At 40.3% G+C, this 16128-nt stretch overlaps 4 non-coding genes across 4 annotated transcripts; all 4 read right to left on the reverse strand.

The window, feature by feature from the left end:
- Window positions 1–11688: 11688 nt before the first annotated feature.
- Window positions 11689–11777, reverse strand: trnay-gua (transfer RNA tyrosine (anticodon GUA)). The gene is given in 2 exon segments: window positions 11689–11724; window positions 11741–11777. It is a non-coding gene; the product is annotated as a tRNA-Tyr (tRNA).
- Window positions 11778–12023: 246 nt separating this feature from the next.
- On the reverse strand, window positions 12024–12112 carry trnay-gua (transfer RNA tyrosine (anticodon GUA)). The gene is given in 2 exon segments: window positions 12024–12059; window positions 12076–12112. It is a non-coding gene; the product is annotated as a tRNA-Tyr (tRNA).
- A 237-nt stretch (window positions 12113–12349) lies between these two features.
- Window positions 12350–12438, reverse strand: trnay-gua (transfer RNA tyrosine (anticodon GUA)). The gene is given in 2 exon segments: window positions 12350–12385; window positions 12402–12438. It is a non-coding gene; the product is annotated as a tRNA-Tyr (tRNA).
- A 247-nt stretch (window positions 12439–12685) lies between these two features.
- On the reverse strand, window positions 12686–12774 carry trnay-gua (transfer RNA tyrosine (anticodon GUA)). Its single transcript is given in 2 exon segments — window positions 12686–12721; window positions 12738–12774. It is a non-coding gene; the product is annotated as a tRNA-Tyr (tRNA).
- Window positions 12775–16128: the final 3354 nt, after the last annotated feature.

Raw genomic sequence — 16128 nt, forward strand, 5'->3', positions numbered from 1 at the left:
ACACACACACACACACCGCACACTACAGCTATTATAATACTTAAGAAGAGGCTTAGTCTGTAGTAAAGCTAGAAAAACAAATGAAGTGTAACAGAAGACAACTTTAGCAGCTGAAAACATGAAACTTGGACCCTGCTTCATGCTTATCTTCACATCATAACTAAGCAGTAAAACACTCTTTCAAAACTAAAAAACTGGACTGGGGACTACATCTGAAAGAAGAATGATCACAGGTAGAAACGTACAGGAGAAAAACCCTTGTTGTATGACATGCATTTTAATATACTGTAGATTATAGATGATATATCAGTGAAACATGACATAGGTGGAAAGTAGATTTGCAGCTTTTAATTGATTTACTAGCAACCTGATTTTTCACCTTTCCTAAGTTTTCATCCCAAAGGTCCCTGACTCTCATGCTGTCACCCATTTCCTCCTTAGCTCCTCTGCCCCCCCCCCCCCCCTCAGTTGTCTCCTGTCAGTCTGAAGGTGAGAGGTGCTGACGAGAGGAGCACATGTGAGGGGGGGGAGAGAAGGCGAGGGAGGACGGAAGGGGGGAGGAGAGCTTATTTTAGAACGCAGGAATGATTGGCTTGTTGTTTCTGAGTGACAGGGGACGGGACCCCTGCCTGGTGCATCAATACCACACACAGACACACATGCACACATGCACACACGCACACACGCAGCAAAGACAGATAGAAATAAATGTATTCACCCAGCCATGCACAGCGTCCAACCAAACACAAATTCATTCTTGCAGATAAAAGCACAAAAACAATTTCCTCATGCATAATTCCATCTGGAAAGAGGATAAAAATCACAATGAAACAATAAAAAACACAATAAAACTGCTCATTTATATGTAATCTGCTTTTCCCTGTCAGATCCTTTAACAGAATAACATAGGTGGAGGGTTTTGATTTGGAGAGGATTTTACAAATCGAGAGACTGAACGAGTGTCAAACTGCAGAACTTCTCAGGGACACACACACACACACGCACACACGCTCATATATTGACACAGACACACTCCTTCATGGTGTCAGCGGTCGGGTGATTCTCGGCTGAGGTGGGGACATTGCCACTTGACCAGGTGCCGACGTGACAGATCTGTCACGCTTTATGCCTGGTGGAGGAGGAGGACAGGAGGGGAGGATGGAAGGAGGAGGGGGAAGGCGGATGGGGCAGCAGAGAGGAGGAGTAGTGTGTATTTAAGTGTGTGGGTATGATTTAAGTCACTTTCAGAGACATGAAACAGATTTAAGACAAGTTAAGTGGGGACTGCTTGTGCAATTGGGGACAAAAGCAGTGTCGCCACTTGGTAAAATGCTTATTTTTGGGTCAAGTAAGGTTAGGATTAGGTTTAGGTGGTTAGAGTATGGGACAGGTTAGGTTTAAGCAAGTGGTGGTTATGGTTGTGGTTATGAGAGTAAGTCTCCAGAAAATGAAAGTTAGTCTATGTAAATACCCCAAAAGGAAAATCCCTACAAGAGTTGCAAAAAGAGGGAAATGCAGGAAAAGGATGAGAAGATTCAATTTGATTCATTCTAGCAAGAATCATTATATGGATGTCAAGTCACTGATACCTTTACTAGCTCAGAAATACAACTGTGATACTCAACAACATAGACTAATGATATAATGGCGATGACTTGATTCATAGATTAAAGCCTAAAAGTCCCTAGCCAGCAAAGTTTGTTGCACCACAAAATATAAATGTGTTGGATACATGATGCATTCATTATGGGAGCTATGGTGCAAGTGACAGAATCACTATCTCCAAAATGGTTATTCCTTTTTATAGCCCTGCTCTGAATCAGTGGATGAATTGTTAAACTTATTGCGTTTTCTTCCTCTCCCTTTCTTTTCACACAGAGAAAAAAAACATTAAAACAACCCAAAAAAATCCATATGAAAATGTTAAGATTGTGGCTACTGTTAAATATTGAAAAAGCCAACACTGACAGGGTGCAAACCTGGGTCGTATAACAAAGTCTTACCTTACCACTACTGCTGGTTAGAGAGGGAACATTAGTAGGAAACAGAGCAGGATTTGGTTTGGCTTTATCTGGTATTTTAATGTGTCATCAACAACACATGTCACATTAATACAAATGACTATGTTTAATGCATCATCTTTACATGTAATACCTATTATTACCTAAAGCAGACTACTTTGATTTACTGTTAACATCACATATACATAAATACACATTTAATAGCGCTGCCAAAGCATGTCATCTGGACATTGATATCCCCACAGCTCCAGGGCATCAAATCAAAGCTGAGTGATATCAGTCGTTATTCCACTGAGTGTTTGCATGTGTGTGTGTATTCATGCCAGCTCAGGCAAACTAATGTAGAGCTACACTATAAAAGTAATACATAAATGATAGAGAGCAAGCAAAGGGGAATATTCTGAATATACTTCGAGCTGATTGATTATAACTGCATGTTGCCATGATAATGGTTTAAGTGATAAAGGTCAATTAAACATTAGCATTCAGTGAGCATGTCTCTAAAGCTGTCTGTGTCAATACACACACCAAAGTGCATAGCTCACTTGCACTTTCAAAATACAGTATTTAAGCTTCTTTTTTCTACTTGTTGCTAAATATTACAAGCAACTATAATTACTTGTGACCTTTCTGGTCACAGTGTTTATAGGATCTGCTACAGTTTGGCACATGGACTTGACTGACTAATGCAGACAATGCAATACAGATTGGAAACTGTTTTCTTTTTTTAAAAATTGGGTTAAATGAATGTGGATTATATTAATTGTGTGCAGCAGGGAATGGAATAAAATGAAATGCTGCTAAGTTGGGGAAACTGTTCATCTGCATTGCCTTAAAATGTTTCCCATGTACAGTATGATGGCCTGTGGCATTCTCAAACAGTGAGTCTTGGCGAAAGTGAAATAAACCTATTTACCATATCTTTCCTCTACACCCGCTGCCTTTCTTCCCTCAGGGAATTGGCTACCCTGAGCTCTCAACACAGAAGTTAGCATTTGCATAGAGGCCAGTTGTGTGGTTTAAGCGTCCTGTGTGATTGAAGTGTGCATTAACATATGGGCTGACGATGTGACCACGTGGTTGAGCGTGCTCAGAAGGGGAGTTGTGGCCTGCTGTTCGTGACCGAGCATATAAACCGGGGAGTCCACAGGTGAGGTCATGTTGGGCAGTGACAAGAAAGTTCCCTGGAGCGCAAAATAAGGTTTGGCATAGAAATTTGCAACCGTCAGAGGCGAAAAAGAGGTCTGTTTATATCTGATGAGTAGCATATTAGAATTACAAATGGCGGTTTCGACAAACGTATCTTGAAATAAAGGAAAAGCCTCAAGTTTTGTAAAGGCAAAAAGACTTTCCCATTTCGTAATGATTTCAAAATATGTGTCAACACTTGAGTCAATGGAATCTTAGTGAAAGATGAAGCTTGTGTGTTGCTGTGTTTCTCAATGTTGAAGAGTCAAAGATTTACAGAGGGGAAAATATAGAGGAGAGGAGAGGGCTGAGTACTGGGGCTCCTCTGTCCCTGATGCTCTTCCAGGAAGTGCACCTGTGCTCTGATGGGCTTCAGCTGGTGACAGGAGGAGGGGTGAGATGCCGAGGATGTTGCAGGCTCAGCTCAGCTACTCCTGCGTGACCTGTTAATGGCCAAGCGGGTATTTGATGACAGTTGCAAGAATCTGAGGCCCTGGATGTCCTTTACAGCTGTTAAATCTTTGTCATCAAATCTCCCCCCACTAAGCTGATTTATAGTCCGCTCTGCAGCACATATTTCTCAGTATCCTCTATTAGACACTCAGTGAACTCTGACCTATGAGAAGAAATAATTGTGACAGAATATTTTCCTGTAATCTTTCCGTGTCAACAAAGAGGACAAGAGCACCTATTGACTCTGTCTCTCTTGGTTGTCCGGTGATATACAGATACACAAAAAGCCACTCATGTGGATACACGTGTATACTTCATAGTTAGTATGTGACACTATGTGCTTATGTGAGACACTGTGAAGGTCTGATAGACTGTCGAGCCAAAATGAAAGGAGAGGCTCTTCAATGTCTTGTAAATGTCTATCAGTTAGTTATCCATGTGCTCTGTGGCTCTGTCTCTTATGAGCACTGTGGCCAACACTTCACCAAATGCAGGACAGTTATTCACAGCTGCCTTAGGCAGACAGTTTTAAGGGCTGAGGACTTTTTGGAAACTTAAATTAATGCTTGACCTAAGCACCTGCTAAACAGTGATACCTATGTGATACCCATGAAATAAAAATAAAAAAATCTAGAAATCCCTAATAGTGTATAATTTTGTATTAAATTGTACAGCTCAGTTTTAATGAGGAACAGTTTGCCAGAGCTGCTACTTATTGTGCATAATCCTGAATAATGTTTAGCATTTGGCGGCGGTACGTTGTCACATGCCCTCTTGTCAGAAATCTCTCATATATGACTCATACATGCTCATATATGACTGAAACTACACATAGTGGGTTTACAGTTTATAGAGAGCATGGGTAGATTTCACAGATAAAGAAGAAACCACAGATAGATGAGAGGGGAAAAAAACCCATTGAGACCCTGAACTGAGTTACAGGAGAAAAAGAACAGCGGCTAAACTAGAAGATATCATTAATGTTGCTCTTAAATCAGAACTGGAAATGTTTCTATGAAATAAAAAAAATATTTTTGTGTAATATTTCTATCACACTATCTACTGTATGAGCCCTCATGAGATTTGGGAACTCTTTGTCAGCAGTGTGTTGGGTACTGATCTGCAGAAGACACAACGGGAGGTGACTGACAGGGTCATGTCTGCATGTATGTGTGTTTGTATGTGTAAAGTTTGTGTCTGTGTGTATATATGCTTCCATGTAACAAAAATAGTGCCCCTTGCTGGGCCTCAGCTCCCACATTCTGCTGCTAATAGGGAAGGTGCATGTTAGTGTCCACGTGTGTGTGTGTGTGTGTCTATGTGTGTGTGTGTGTGTGTGTGTGTGTGTGTGTGTGTGTGTATGTGTGTGTGTATGTGTGTGTGGAAGTAGCCCTTGCCTGACCATGGCCCTGTCCAAGTCTTAGCATGCTCATTTATAGCCAAGCAGCCCATCAATCTTAATAGAGGGGAGAAGTGCAAAGAGCCGATGAAACGCCAGACATGATCACTATTCACTCAATGGGGGCGAGGAGAGAGGGAGGAGCGAGAGGAGGGAGTTGCAGGGAAAAGATATGAGGAGGGGTGATGGCGTAGGCAGGGTGAGGGAGCGCAGAGGGAGTGAAAGTGGGGAGGGAGGGAATGGGGAAGAAGGATGGAGTGAGAAGGAAAGAGGTCACAAGTTGTTTATCCCTGTAGGTGATAATAATGACCTGATCCTCTCTCTTTTGTCTGTGTCACATTGTTTGAGTGATGGCTACTGCCACATGAAAACTGCTGAACAAGTCAAAGTGAGAGACACATGAGAGCATGCTGTCTCTTTGTCTCTTTCTCTTTGTCACACACACACACACACACACACTCTCATACACACTCCCGATGTTCGTCTACTTTGTGTTTATGTGACTTTTCTTTCAATCAGAGCCACAAAAGTATGAAAGATTTTCACGGCAGGTTGTCTGACTATAGCAAACTCCGTCTCTCACAAGACACTATCAGCACATTTAAGGGGTTTTAATTCATATCTTGTTTTATCAGTAATAATGCTCCATTACATTTAATCATTTTCATCATGTGTTGAGAGAGTAAGAATCACAAATCCTCCTTTATTATCGCCAGCAATTGAGATTATTCTTATTCCTGTCCCTGTGACGAATACACACACACACACACACACACACACACACACACACAGATAGGTCACATGCCGGGCATCAGATCACACTGTGCTATGTGTACATGGTGTGGCCATACTGAGTCCTACTAAGGAATGGGCTGTATGTGTATGTGTGTGTGTGTGTGTGTGTGTGTGTGTGTGTGTGTGTGTGTGTGTGTGTGTGTGTGTGTGTGTGTGTGTGTGTCATTGGGGGTAGGAGGTCTGCTGAGAGGTGGGGAATGGCAAGAGGATATTTGGCAATGTGCTGCGAGACTGTGCTGACACAGGACACTGCGTCTTCATACCAAAACAGAGCTGTCACAATCACAGGCACTAGGTGGAAAGAGAGATTCAGTGAGCAACTATTTACAGAGTTACACCGACCATGTTTACCTGCTGACATTACAATACCATTAAGGAAACAATGCATGGAAGGCAAATCTCATAGATAAAATAATGAGAATAGCAAATGACTATGTGCTCCAAGTCAGAGTGAGGATAAATGCAGCAATGTATATGTATGCAGTCATATTCACAGACTCCACACACCTGCAGCCCTTTCAACACATGCAGGAACATTGCTGGCTTCAAATGTCTGTGTAAGGCTGTGGTTTTTGGCATTCACACTTATATATCCCATGGTAACAATTCAATGATAACTCATGTTTACACATTATATGACCAATGGAGAAAAGATACTCAATCTCACTTTAGTAACTCCACTGATGATTTACAAAGTCCCCCAAAGAATTTGATTTCTTAATTTCTTGGATGCGATTACGAAAATATTCAGCTGCCAATTTTAAACAGTCTAACAGCACAAAAGACGTCACAGTTAAAAAAAAAAAAAAAAAAAAAAAAAAAGGACAATATGTAAAAGGTTACTGATTTTCTCATATAATTCATGTTCTGCTACTGTTGATCTGCTGGCTATTGTGTGAGTATGTAAAGCATTTTGCTGCATGTTCCACCTCTAAGCGTTTGGCATGAATTAACGTTGCAAATTTCAGGGGGCTTTTGAGGGGATGATGTTGGATTGATTTGTTTGCGCTGGGCATGTAGAGTACAATTCCACAAGCAAAGAAATCCTGAAAATACATCTATTAAATTTTCACCTGCAAGAGAGGATTTAACATGCACTGACTGAAAATTGAAAATTCACCCTGTGACACATAACTTTTCATTCATATGTTTCAATGTTGTTTGGATTAAACAAACAAGATGTAATGTGGTAATTAGTGAGGTTTAGAGGTGTTAGTAGGTAGATTTATTAGGCTAACCATAGCTTCATACACTGGCTGTAGCATAGTTGCAGTACAAGCATAAAAGTGGTATTGATCTATCAATTTCTCAGCAAGAAAGCTAATAAGCCTATAAACTATTCCTTTAAATGTGAAAATCATTGTCTTAAAGTGTGGCATTACTTGTTGATTAAAGTCAAAAAGTTTGAAAAATGTTATAAGGTCCCGAGCTGGCATATATATTCGCTCAACCTCAATTCAACCACCTTTATGAAACTGCACCACTGTTTAAAACCAGAATGTTCCCACAGGTCCGTCTAGACAAATGAGTTAAAATAGAGCAATCATTGTGAGTGATAACACTTTGTGTACCTACTATCACTGTACTGGCGATGAGTGAAGGTTAGGGTTAAATATTGTGATGAAGAGAAATGAAGATTACCTTTAATTTAGAATAATAAAATGTTTCAAAAATCCAGTAGAGCCGAGTCTGACTTGTTTGCTTAAAAAGCAGTGCCTGATTTGTCCTATTTTTACATGAGATGTGTTCAATTGTTGGAGGATCCGGCAAGATAAATCAGGCACACATCAAAGCAGTTCAAATATTTAAAGACCTATTCATGTTTTGTATATTTTGCCTGCAGGTCTGAAAGCCAGGACCACAGAGGGCAGTGTGGTGAGGTGAACCTGGGAAAGCCTGCAACAGCTGTGAGAAACCATCAGATCTGCCATTCCTCACACTTCAACAGCCAACAAGAGAGTGATTTATGACAGTAAGAGAGGGAGAGAAAGAGACAAGAGAGCAAAAAGGACAGAGAAAAAAGGACGGACATGGGGGAAGGACACATAAACAGAGAGGAAGAAGGAGAAAGAATGAAATAAACAAAGAAAGGAAAAAAAGACAAGAGGAGCTGAAAGGAGATGTGATAAAGCAAGCAAAATGAAAGTGGAAAGAAAGACAAATACACAGAGAAAAAAGGAGAAAAGAGTGACAGAAAAAGGGACGGGGGAGAAGAAGATGGTTGACTTGGAAAAAGAAGTATAGGAGCAACGTTGTAGAGTTAAGAACAAGTAAAAAATAATAATTAAAATGTGAGATACTGTACAATTATTTGCCTTCTGATTTCTGATTCTCCTTGCTAAGTGTAACACAGAGAGGGAAAGACCACTTGCACATTTACACACACAATCTAAGACTCTAAAACATACACAGCTTTATGATCATGTCTTTTACATAGAGTGATCATACAAGCTGGACTGAGGGAATACCAGTACAGTGCAGCCAAAATAAAAATGGCAGCCAGCCTGATGAGAAGCTCAGACGCTCCACTATATCTATTTTTTTCTACATAGAGACAAAACGCTTAGGCTGAATGACAAATTCTACTAATGTACATCTACACATTGATTTTCTATGGTGACCTATACTCTTCCCTATATCCTTACAGCAAGGTCAAAGGTCAGGTAAACTACAGAATGACACTCCTGGAGCTGGTTAGGATATAATGTCTGGCTCAAGGGCCCTTTAGCAGGGCAGGTGAAGTTGACCTCACCTCCTATAGGTGAGGAACACTCACCTTAAACGCCAAACCAACCTGTTGCCCCAAGAAATTTCCTTTTACTGCTCCTCTACCTCCACACACGCACACACACACGCACGCACACACGCACGTTCTCCCGTGTCGTTCTCGTTTTCTGTCTGCTTGTCTTGTCTGCGGTGGGTTGGTGGTGTGGAAAGCTTCGTTTATTTGGTCTTTTAATACAAGCTGACCCCTGTCCCCCGGTGTGTGTGCATGTGAGTGTGTGAGTGTATATGTGTGCGCACAGGACCAGGGAGCACTCTCCCATGACAACTACGTCAACGACCCAGAGACGGTGTCGACAGAAGACCACACCACACGGAGAGAACACACACATTAACTCAACACACATGAACAGACACACATACAGACTCACATGCACACAAATAAACTTTAGCACATATACACTCATATATCCAGAAATGCAGCACAGCACATAGAAGAATATGTGTGTGGGTTTATGTGTGTTTTGGTCTTGAGGAAATCTTCAGCATGTGTTAGATGAATCCCCGGGGCGCTCAGTGAACTCTGATTGGCCAGCCGGCTTGCTGTGTTTGTTTCCACAGCGACAAAGCTGTCACTGCCTCCTACCACCCAGGTAGGGCTGTCAATCACACTGGCTCCCAGCCAACCACACTCGGGCCTTGTTGCAACCAATCACAAGGCAGATTGTGCTGGTGTTACAGTTTCTGTTTATATTTGATGAATTGCATATGAACGGAAAACGATATTCATGATAATAATATCTTATAGGTCTTTATAAAACAGAGTTAGCAAGTTTAACTCTAAATAAACCTTTATAACCTTTATTGAGCTTCTGCTTCATGTTAGAAACAATGCTGGTTTCCAGAAATGAATTTAGATAAAATCATGAAGTAAGTATTTCAGTATTAAAATTCAAAACAGCCGTTGTTTAATCACAACTTGGCCTCTGCCTGAAGAAAATTGGCCATATATAGTTTTTAATCACAACCTTCCATTTGGTACAGTTCATTCTGCAATTCGTCATACCTTAAATCACATCATTACCTCTTTATTGCCCCTATTATTTATAACATAAATACTTCAGAGGGTGTATTTCCAAACATTTATGATCTATCTTCGAAAGCTGACTTCACTTTGGTTTCTATTGCCCCTTCTAGCTTTCCTTTTGGCTCCAGATTCTACTTGATGTGAGGGTTGTTGATGTGTCAATAGTCAAAGATAGGATTTAAAATTACATTATGAACAAATAGTATGAGCGGTGGAAAATCACAAAAATGACACACTTCATGAAAGTATAATTATTGTGTCGTGTTAATGTGTCATGTATAACTTGATTGGATAAAGACACGGCTGATTTGATTTTAAAAAGCTTGATGTGATACAGTACATCCTCATTAATCATAACTATAATTTATGATACAGTGTTTATACTGTTATGAGCATTTATATTTAACATGTGCACTGGCCAGTGTGTCACTCATAGGCCACCCTTACCACATCTTAGTAATTCCACTTTAAAGACGTCATAACTAGCAGACCAATAACCAAGTTTCTGAAATCTACATTTATGTATTACTCTGTCTACACTATTTCTATATGCTATTTCCCTATAGCTGTTGTAATAAAAAAGTAAATGCAGTGAAACAGCAGACTTGCAACACAGCCTTTTCCTCATATTGTTCATTTTGACTTGTCAAGCACAGGTGTAGTTAATAACATTAATTATGGCTACATTGCATTTACGCATGATATGCCAGAGTGCTGCTTACGCTCATGCTGGCTCATTGTCAGAGCTTATTTGAACAGAGCAATTATTCATGTTATTAGCTACACCTGTGCTATTACTGTTATAACAAGTCAAATTGTCCACATTAAAAAAGCTATTTAAGTCTGAACTAACTGAAATGAAGGTGGTTTGTGAAATTAATCCTGTTTTGATTAAGTCTTGACTTTATTAAATCAGTAAAATTATCCATGTCTTCACATAAACAAGTTACAATTCAAAAGTAAACTTCATCAACTCTGTTTCTCTTTTGAGCTGAAGCCCACCGGACAGACTTCTAATGAAGGCAACTCTGCTGCAAACTAAATAATAAGAAACGTCATAAAACAAAAATAGAGCCTTCTCTGTTGTGGAGTTTGGGAAAATACTGTTAAAGATGATGCAAGAGTTAAACGGGCAACAGGATTTTGCAAACAGGTGGTTGGTGTCTTCTCTCATAGCTGGAAAAAGAAGACAGCACTGAAAAAGGCACAGTAAGAATTACATTTACCCGAGCACTCACTGATTACAGAGTGTCTGACAAGATGGGGCTCAAGGCAAAAAATGATTGAGAGGGTGTTGGGGCAGAGCAAGGTGTTGTCTCAGGTTCTGTCTGAAGACAAGAAGACACGTCACCTGGTCCCCACTTGGCAGGACACAGATGTCCTTGAATCCATAAACAATGCCCTTGGTAATCTTCAGGAGTTTACAGATGCCCTGTCCGGTGAAGCCTATGTAAATGTGTCATACCTGAAGCCTGAAGCCAGTTCTCCATCTCCTGAGAACATCAACCCTGACTGAAAGTGATGAGGACACAGATCTTACCAAGGAAATAAAATGAAGAGCTCTTGGCTACATTGATGATAAATACAGCGACCCAGCCACACAGGAGCTACTGGACATTACATTGTTCCTTGATCCTAGATTCAAGACTGACTACATAAGTACAGAGAATGTCTCAACATCAAAGAAAGAGTGAAGATTGAAATAGAACAGGTGGCACGAAAGGTAACTTGTTTCTTTGTGTGGTTTAGTAATACAAAATGCCACATCAATACAAGGGATATTTTATACACTGATTAGCATTTTTTAACATCATCTCCTTCGAGCCTGATTTGAACCAGTGACCTAAGGATGTCTATTGTTTTTCCTCTGGAGTCTGAACTGAAGAGGTACAGTCTCTTTTGTGGCACCATTGTGAAAGTCAACATGAGGAGCTGGGAGTCGAACCAACAACCCTACCTACTACTGTTTAGTTTATTCAGTCTATCTTCTAAACCACACACAGTTGCCCCAAAACATCACCTCCTTCGAGCCGGATTTGAACCAGCGACCTAAGGATGTCTACTGTTACTCCTCTACAGTCCTCCGCTCTACCAACTGAGCTATCGAAGGGGCAGGTGTGCAGTCTACAAAAATGACATAACTTAATATTGATTATGACTGTGCTTAATACCATATAAGTGATCACATAAGACAAATGGCCGCAAAACAGACGTTCGACCAACTGAAGAGGTACAGTCTCTTTTGTGGTACCATTGTGAAGGTCGACATAAGGAGCTGGGAGTCGAACCAACAACTCTACTACTGTTTAGTTTATTCAGTCTACCTCCTCAACCACAGTTGCCCCAAAACATCACCTCCTTCGAGCCGGATTTGAACCAGCGACCTAAGGATGTCTATTGTTATCCCTCTACAGTCCTCCGCTCTACCAACTGAGCTATCGAAGGGGCAGATGTGCAGTCTACAAAAATGATCATAACTCAAAATTGATTTTGACTGTGCTAAAAACCGTATCAGTGACCACAGAAAAGACGTTTAGCAGCTGACGAGGCAAAGTCTCTTTTGTGGTATCATTCTGAATGATGACATGAGGAGCTGGGAGTCGAACCAACAACCCTACCTACTACTGTTTAGTTTATTCAGTCTATCTTCGAAACCACACACAGTTGCCCCAAAACATCACCTCCTTCGAGCCGGATTTGAACCAGCGACCTAAGGATGTCTACTGTTATTCCTCTACAGTCCTCCGCTCTACCAACTGAGCTATCGAAGGGGCAGTTGAGCAGTCTACAAAAATGATCATAACTTAATATTGATTATGACTGTGCTTAATACCATATAAGTGATCACATAAGACAAATGGCCGCAAAACAGACATTTGACCAACTGAAGAGGTACAGTCTCTTTTGTGGCACCATTGTGAAAATCGACATGAGGAGCTGGGAATCGAACCAACAACTCTACTACTGTTTAGTTTATTCAGTCTACCTCCTCAACCACAGTTGCCCCAAAACATCACCTCCTTCGAGCCGGATTTGAACCAGCGACCTAAGGATGTCTGTTGTTATTCCTCTACAGTCCTCCGCTCTACCAACTGAGCTATCGAAGGGGCTGATATGAAACGTGTATGAAAACAAGAGTAACTGTTAGGTATAAGGTAAGGTATTTAAATGTAAATCCAGGTCTGATGTGATCTCTTCTGCAGCTAAACAGCATTCTCTTAATCAGCCTTAGCTTCTACCCCTGATCAATCTGTTTTTGGGTCAGTGAATGTAATTATGTGTGTATGTCTGTGGTATGTGTGTATGTTAGTGCATCATTGTGAATGTGTTAGCTTGTCTGTGTTTGCCAACACGTGTATATGGGTATCGTGTTAATCCCTGTCCTTGCTCAGCAGTCACACACACTGCTGTACACACACAGAGCATTTCGTCCCCTGCGGGCTACAGTAGCTCCCTCAGTGTGTTTGAGTGTCTGCTCAGCTGAAAACAGTAAATCCTCTTCACTGTAAACAGGGATCAATAATAGTGATCGGAGGCCAATCATCAATAATTTTCCATCTGCTACCATTTGGCCAGCAAATAAACACACCAAAAATGATACAACAGCCTCTGACAGGGATAGAAAGCAGGCATTTACAGCTAAGTGAGCTAACGAGTCATTTTAAGACATAAGCAGACTTGCTATAGACATTTGAGAACTTCTTCAACAATTACTTATTTATACTAACACATCACAGACACAATCCACTCTCTCAAACCCACACACACACACACACACAGGTCTACAGTATGAGCCTCATCATTAATGCGTTGAGCCGGATGTTGCTGTGACCTTTCTCATTTTAGGCCTGACCCCAGCAGATGACCCTGGAGAGGGATTAGTCCCTGATACGCCTAATTAACTCCACAGCACACTGCCCAGACTGGAGCAGCAGCTACTCGCTCACACTACAACACCCACTATTTATTTCCTTCTATCTTTCATTTGGCCGGGGATCAGTGGGAAGCTCCTTTAGCTTACTCAAATGAAAAATGAGAACAAAGCAGAATACACTAGAATAGCATCATATTAATGTCAGCAATGTAGTACACAAGTCTCCAAAGCTTTCTTCTTGCCTTCAAACCACATCTGAAATATTTTACGAGAGTGTAATTTGAGTTGAGAGGATATGAACAAGCCAAGAAAGCAGTAAATAATCCCTACACAATACATTATCATTTTAGGATGTTACACAATGGTCTGTGATGAGACAACAACAAAACCAAGATCCTATTGTGTTATATAAGAAAAGCATAAAATGTCCATGTTATTTTATGTAAATCCCTGAAGGAGCTGCAAGGTTTTTGTCCAACACCTGCAAAATTCATCTTCAAACCAAAAACCACCTAACCTTAAATAAAAATCTGTCAAATACTATGCTTCTTAACTCCCTTTCTATAATGTTTTCCAGACACCCCTCTACCTTTACCGATCCACTAACACCCCCCCAGCATACTCTGGCCCTGGCTAACTCCTGTGTAATCCCTATGCAGCCTAAACAAGTGTATTTTGACTATGAGGTTTATAGAAAGAAAAGCAACGGTTGGATTTCCACAGGGATTTAAAACAGACAAAAACATCCACATCGAAATCTGCGGAAATGAGCCTGTTAAACATAACACACGTGTACATGAAGACTCACACTGAGGTTTAACATCAAGGGTAACCAATCTTTTACAGAAAATATGTATGTAATTAAATATTTCTCAAAATAAAATTGAATTATATATAAAGAGTTCTGTAAACTTTCAATAGGGAGGTCCAGATTGTTAATTTGCCAATGTAAATCACTTTAGTTTCCACTTAAGTTTTTCTCCTGTCCTCCTCATATTTATTATAGGTTTGTTTTTAAATACACACATTAGTGTTAATCTGCTATGATAGGAAGCATTTGGATACCTGCTTATATATTAAAGTATGAATGAAGTACAGCAGATCAGTATTTGCATTAGCCTGCTGGTTACGATGCATGCCACATAGCAGCAACTTCAGTGGTTTGATTCCACCATGCAGAGGACTTTTGTTGTATGTCCCCCCCCCCCCCCCCCCTCTCTCCATCATCTGTCAACTGTCAACTGTTGCTATCCAATAAAGGCATACAATACCCAAATATGTGCTTTTTAAAAAATACAAGCGTTGAGTGTTGCTGAAATGACTGCAAAATGTTCATTTTAACCTGAAATATTTTCTCTGAAACAACAGGCTCCTGTTTATTTGTTCTTTCTGCTCAGCTGTTCATTTTTTCATAATTCCCAGCTGTAGGAACAGATAACAATGTTTAACCAGAGCATAATCAGGCATTGGCTTATCTGAGGACATACGTGTATATGGTAGCTTTTACAACAACAACAACAACAACAATAATAATAATGATAAGGATTACAAACAAAAAACAACTGTATAGAGCTGATACTGATCCATTTAGAAATCGTGCAGTAGTAATATTACGCAAACAACTTAAACAAAAGTTTATAGGCAGTCATGTTTATAAGTCATGGAGTTGGGGTACACCTGGGAAATATATAACTTTTTAAAAAACAACACCATTAAGTCAAATCCACTTCAGAATGATCCACTAAGCCTGCCAACAAACACACAAAAGCTCCACATTCGATCAAAGTCATTGGACTGCAGGTATTAAGTTTACCTGTTCTTTATAATATGGCTGTAAAAGTTATTTACATGTTGACACTTCACAGTCAAACACATATACATACACACAGCTGTATTCATAATCATACTTGCACGCACACAGATACAGTACAGTATGTAAAGTATCCTGGGTTGGGCTCAGACGACGCAACTTGACACCCAACTTCGAAACAGTTGCACAGAACTAGACACTGTATTTAGAAGGTTTCCAAGCAACACCTCTCCAAGCTATTATTTTTAATAGGCTGTAGTAAATAGCACCAATACACTGACTTTTTATTTAGTTGGCTTAAGTTACTGTGTTTATCTATAGATTCATGTGACATATGCTAACTCCCATCCTGTTCACACCTCCTTTGCTGATACATGTGTGTCTGTGTGTGTGTGTTTATGTGTAAGAGTTGGTGTTTGAACATGCACATTTGTACTGTAAATAAACTAGGATACAATTCACCATTAACATACAGTATATTTATACACATGCACAGCAACTTACAAAAACCCATCTATGTCCTTCTAACATCAGCCTCAGTGTATGCATGTTTTTATCTCTTCCGATAAACTTATGGTTCCCTCCCTACAGCTGCAACTTTTCCCAACTGTGTCATTTTGATAACTGAGTGGTTGTGAATGCATGTCTTTGTCTCCTTTATTATATTGTGTCTAGATAGTGTGTATGTATGCGTGTATGTTCGTGCTATCATCTAGCGAGGCCAGTGTCTGCCACGCAGGTGTGAAGGTGTGAAGGAAATGAAATAAACCGCTTCAC

Source organism: Scomber japonicus, chromosome 17 (assembly GCF_027409825.1).
Source record: "Scomber japonicus isolate fScoJap1 chromosome 17, fScoJap1.pri, whole genome shotgun sequence".
Lineage (NCBI taxonomy): Eukaryota > Metazoa > Chordata > Actinopteri > Scombriformes > Scombridae > Scomber > Scomber japonicus.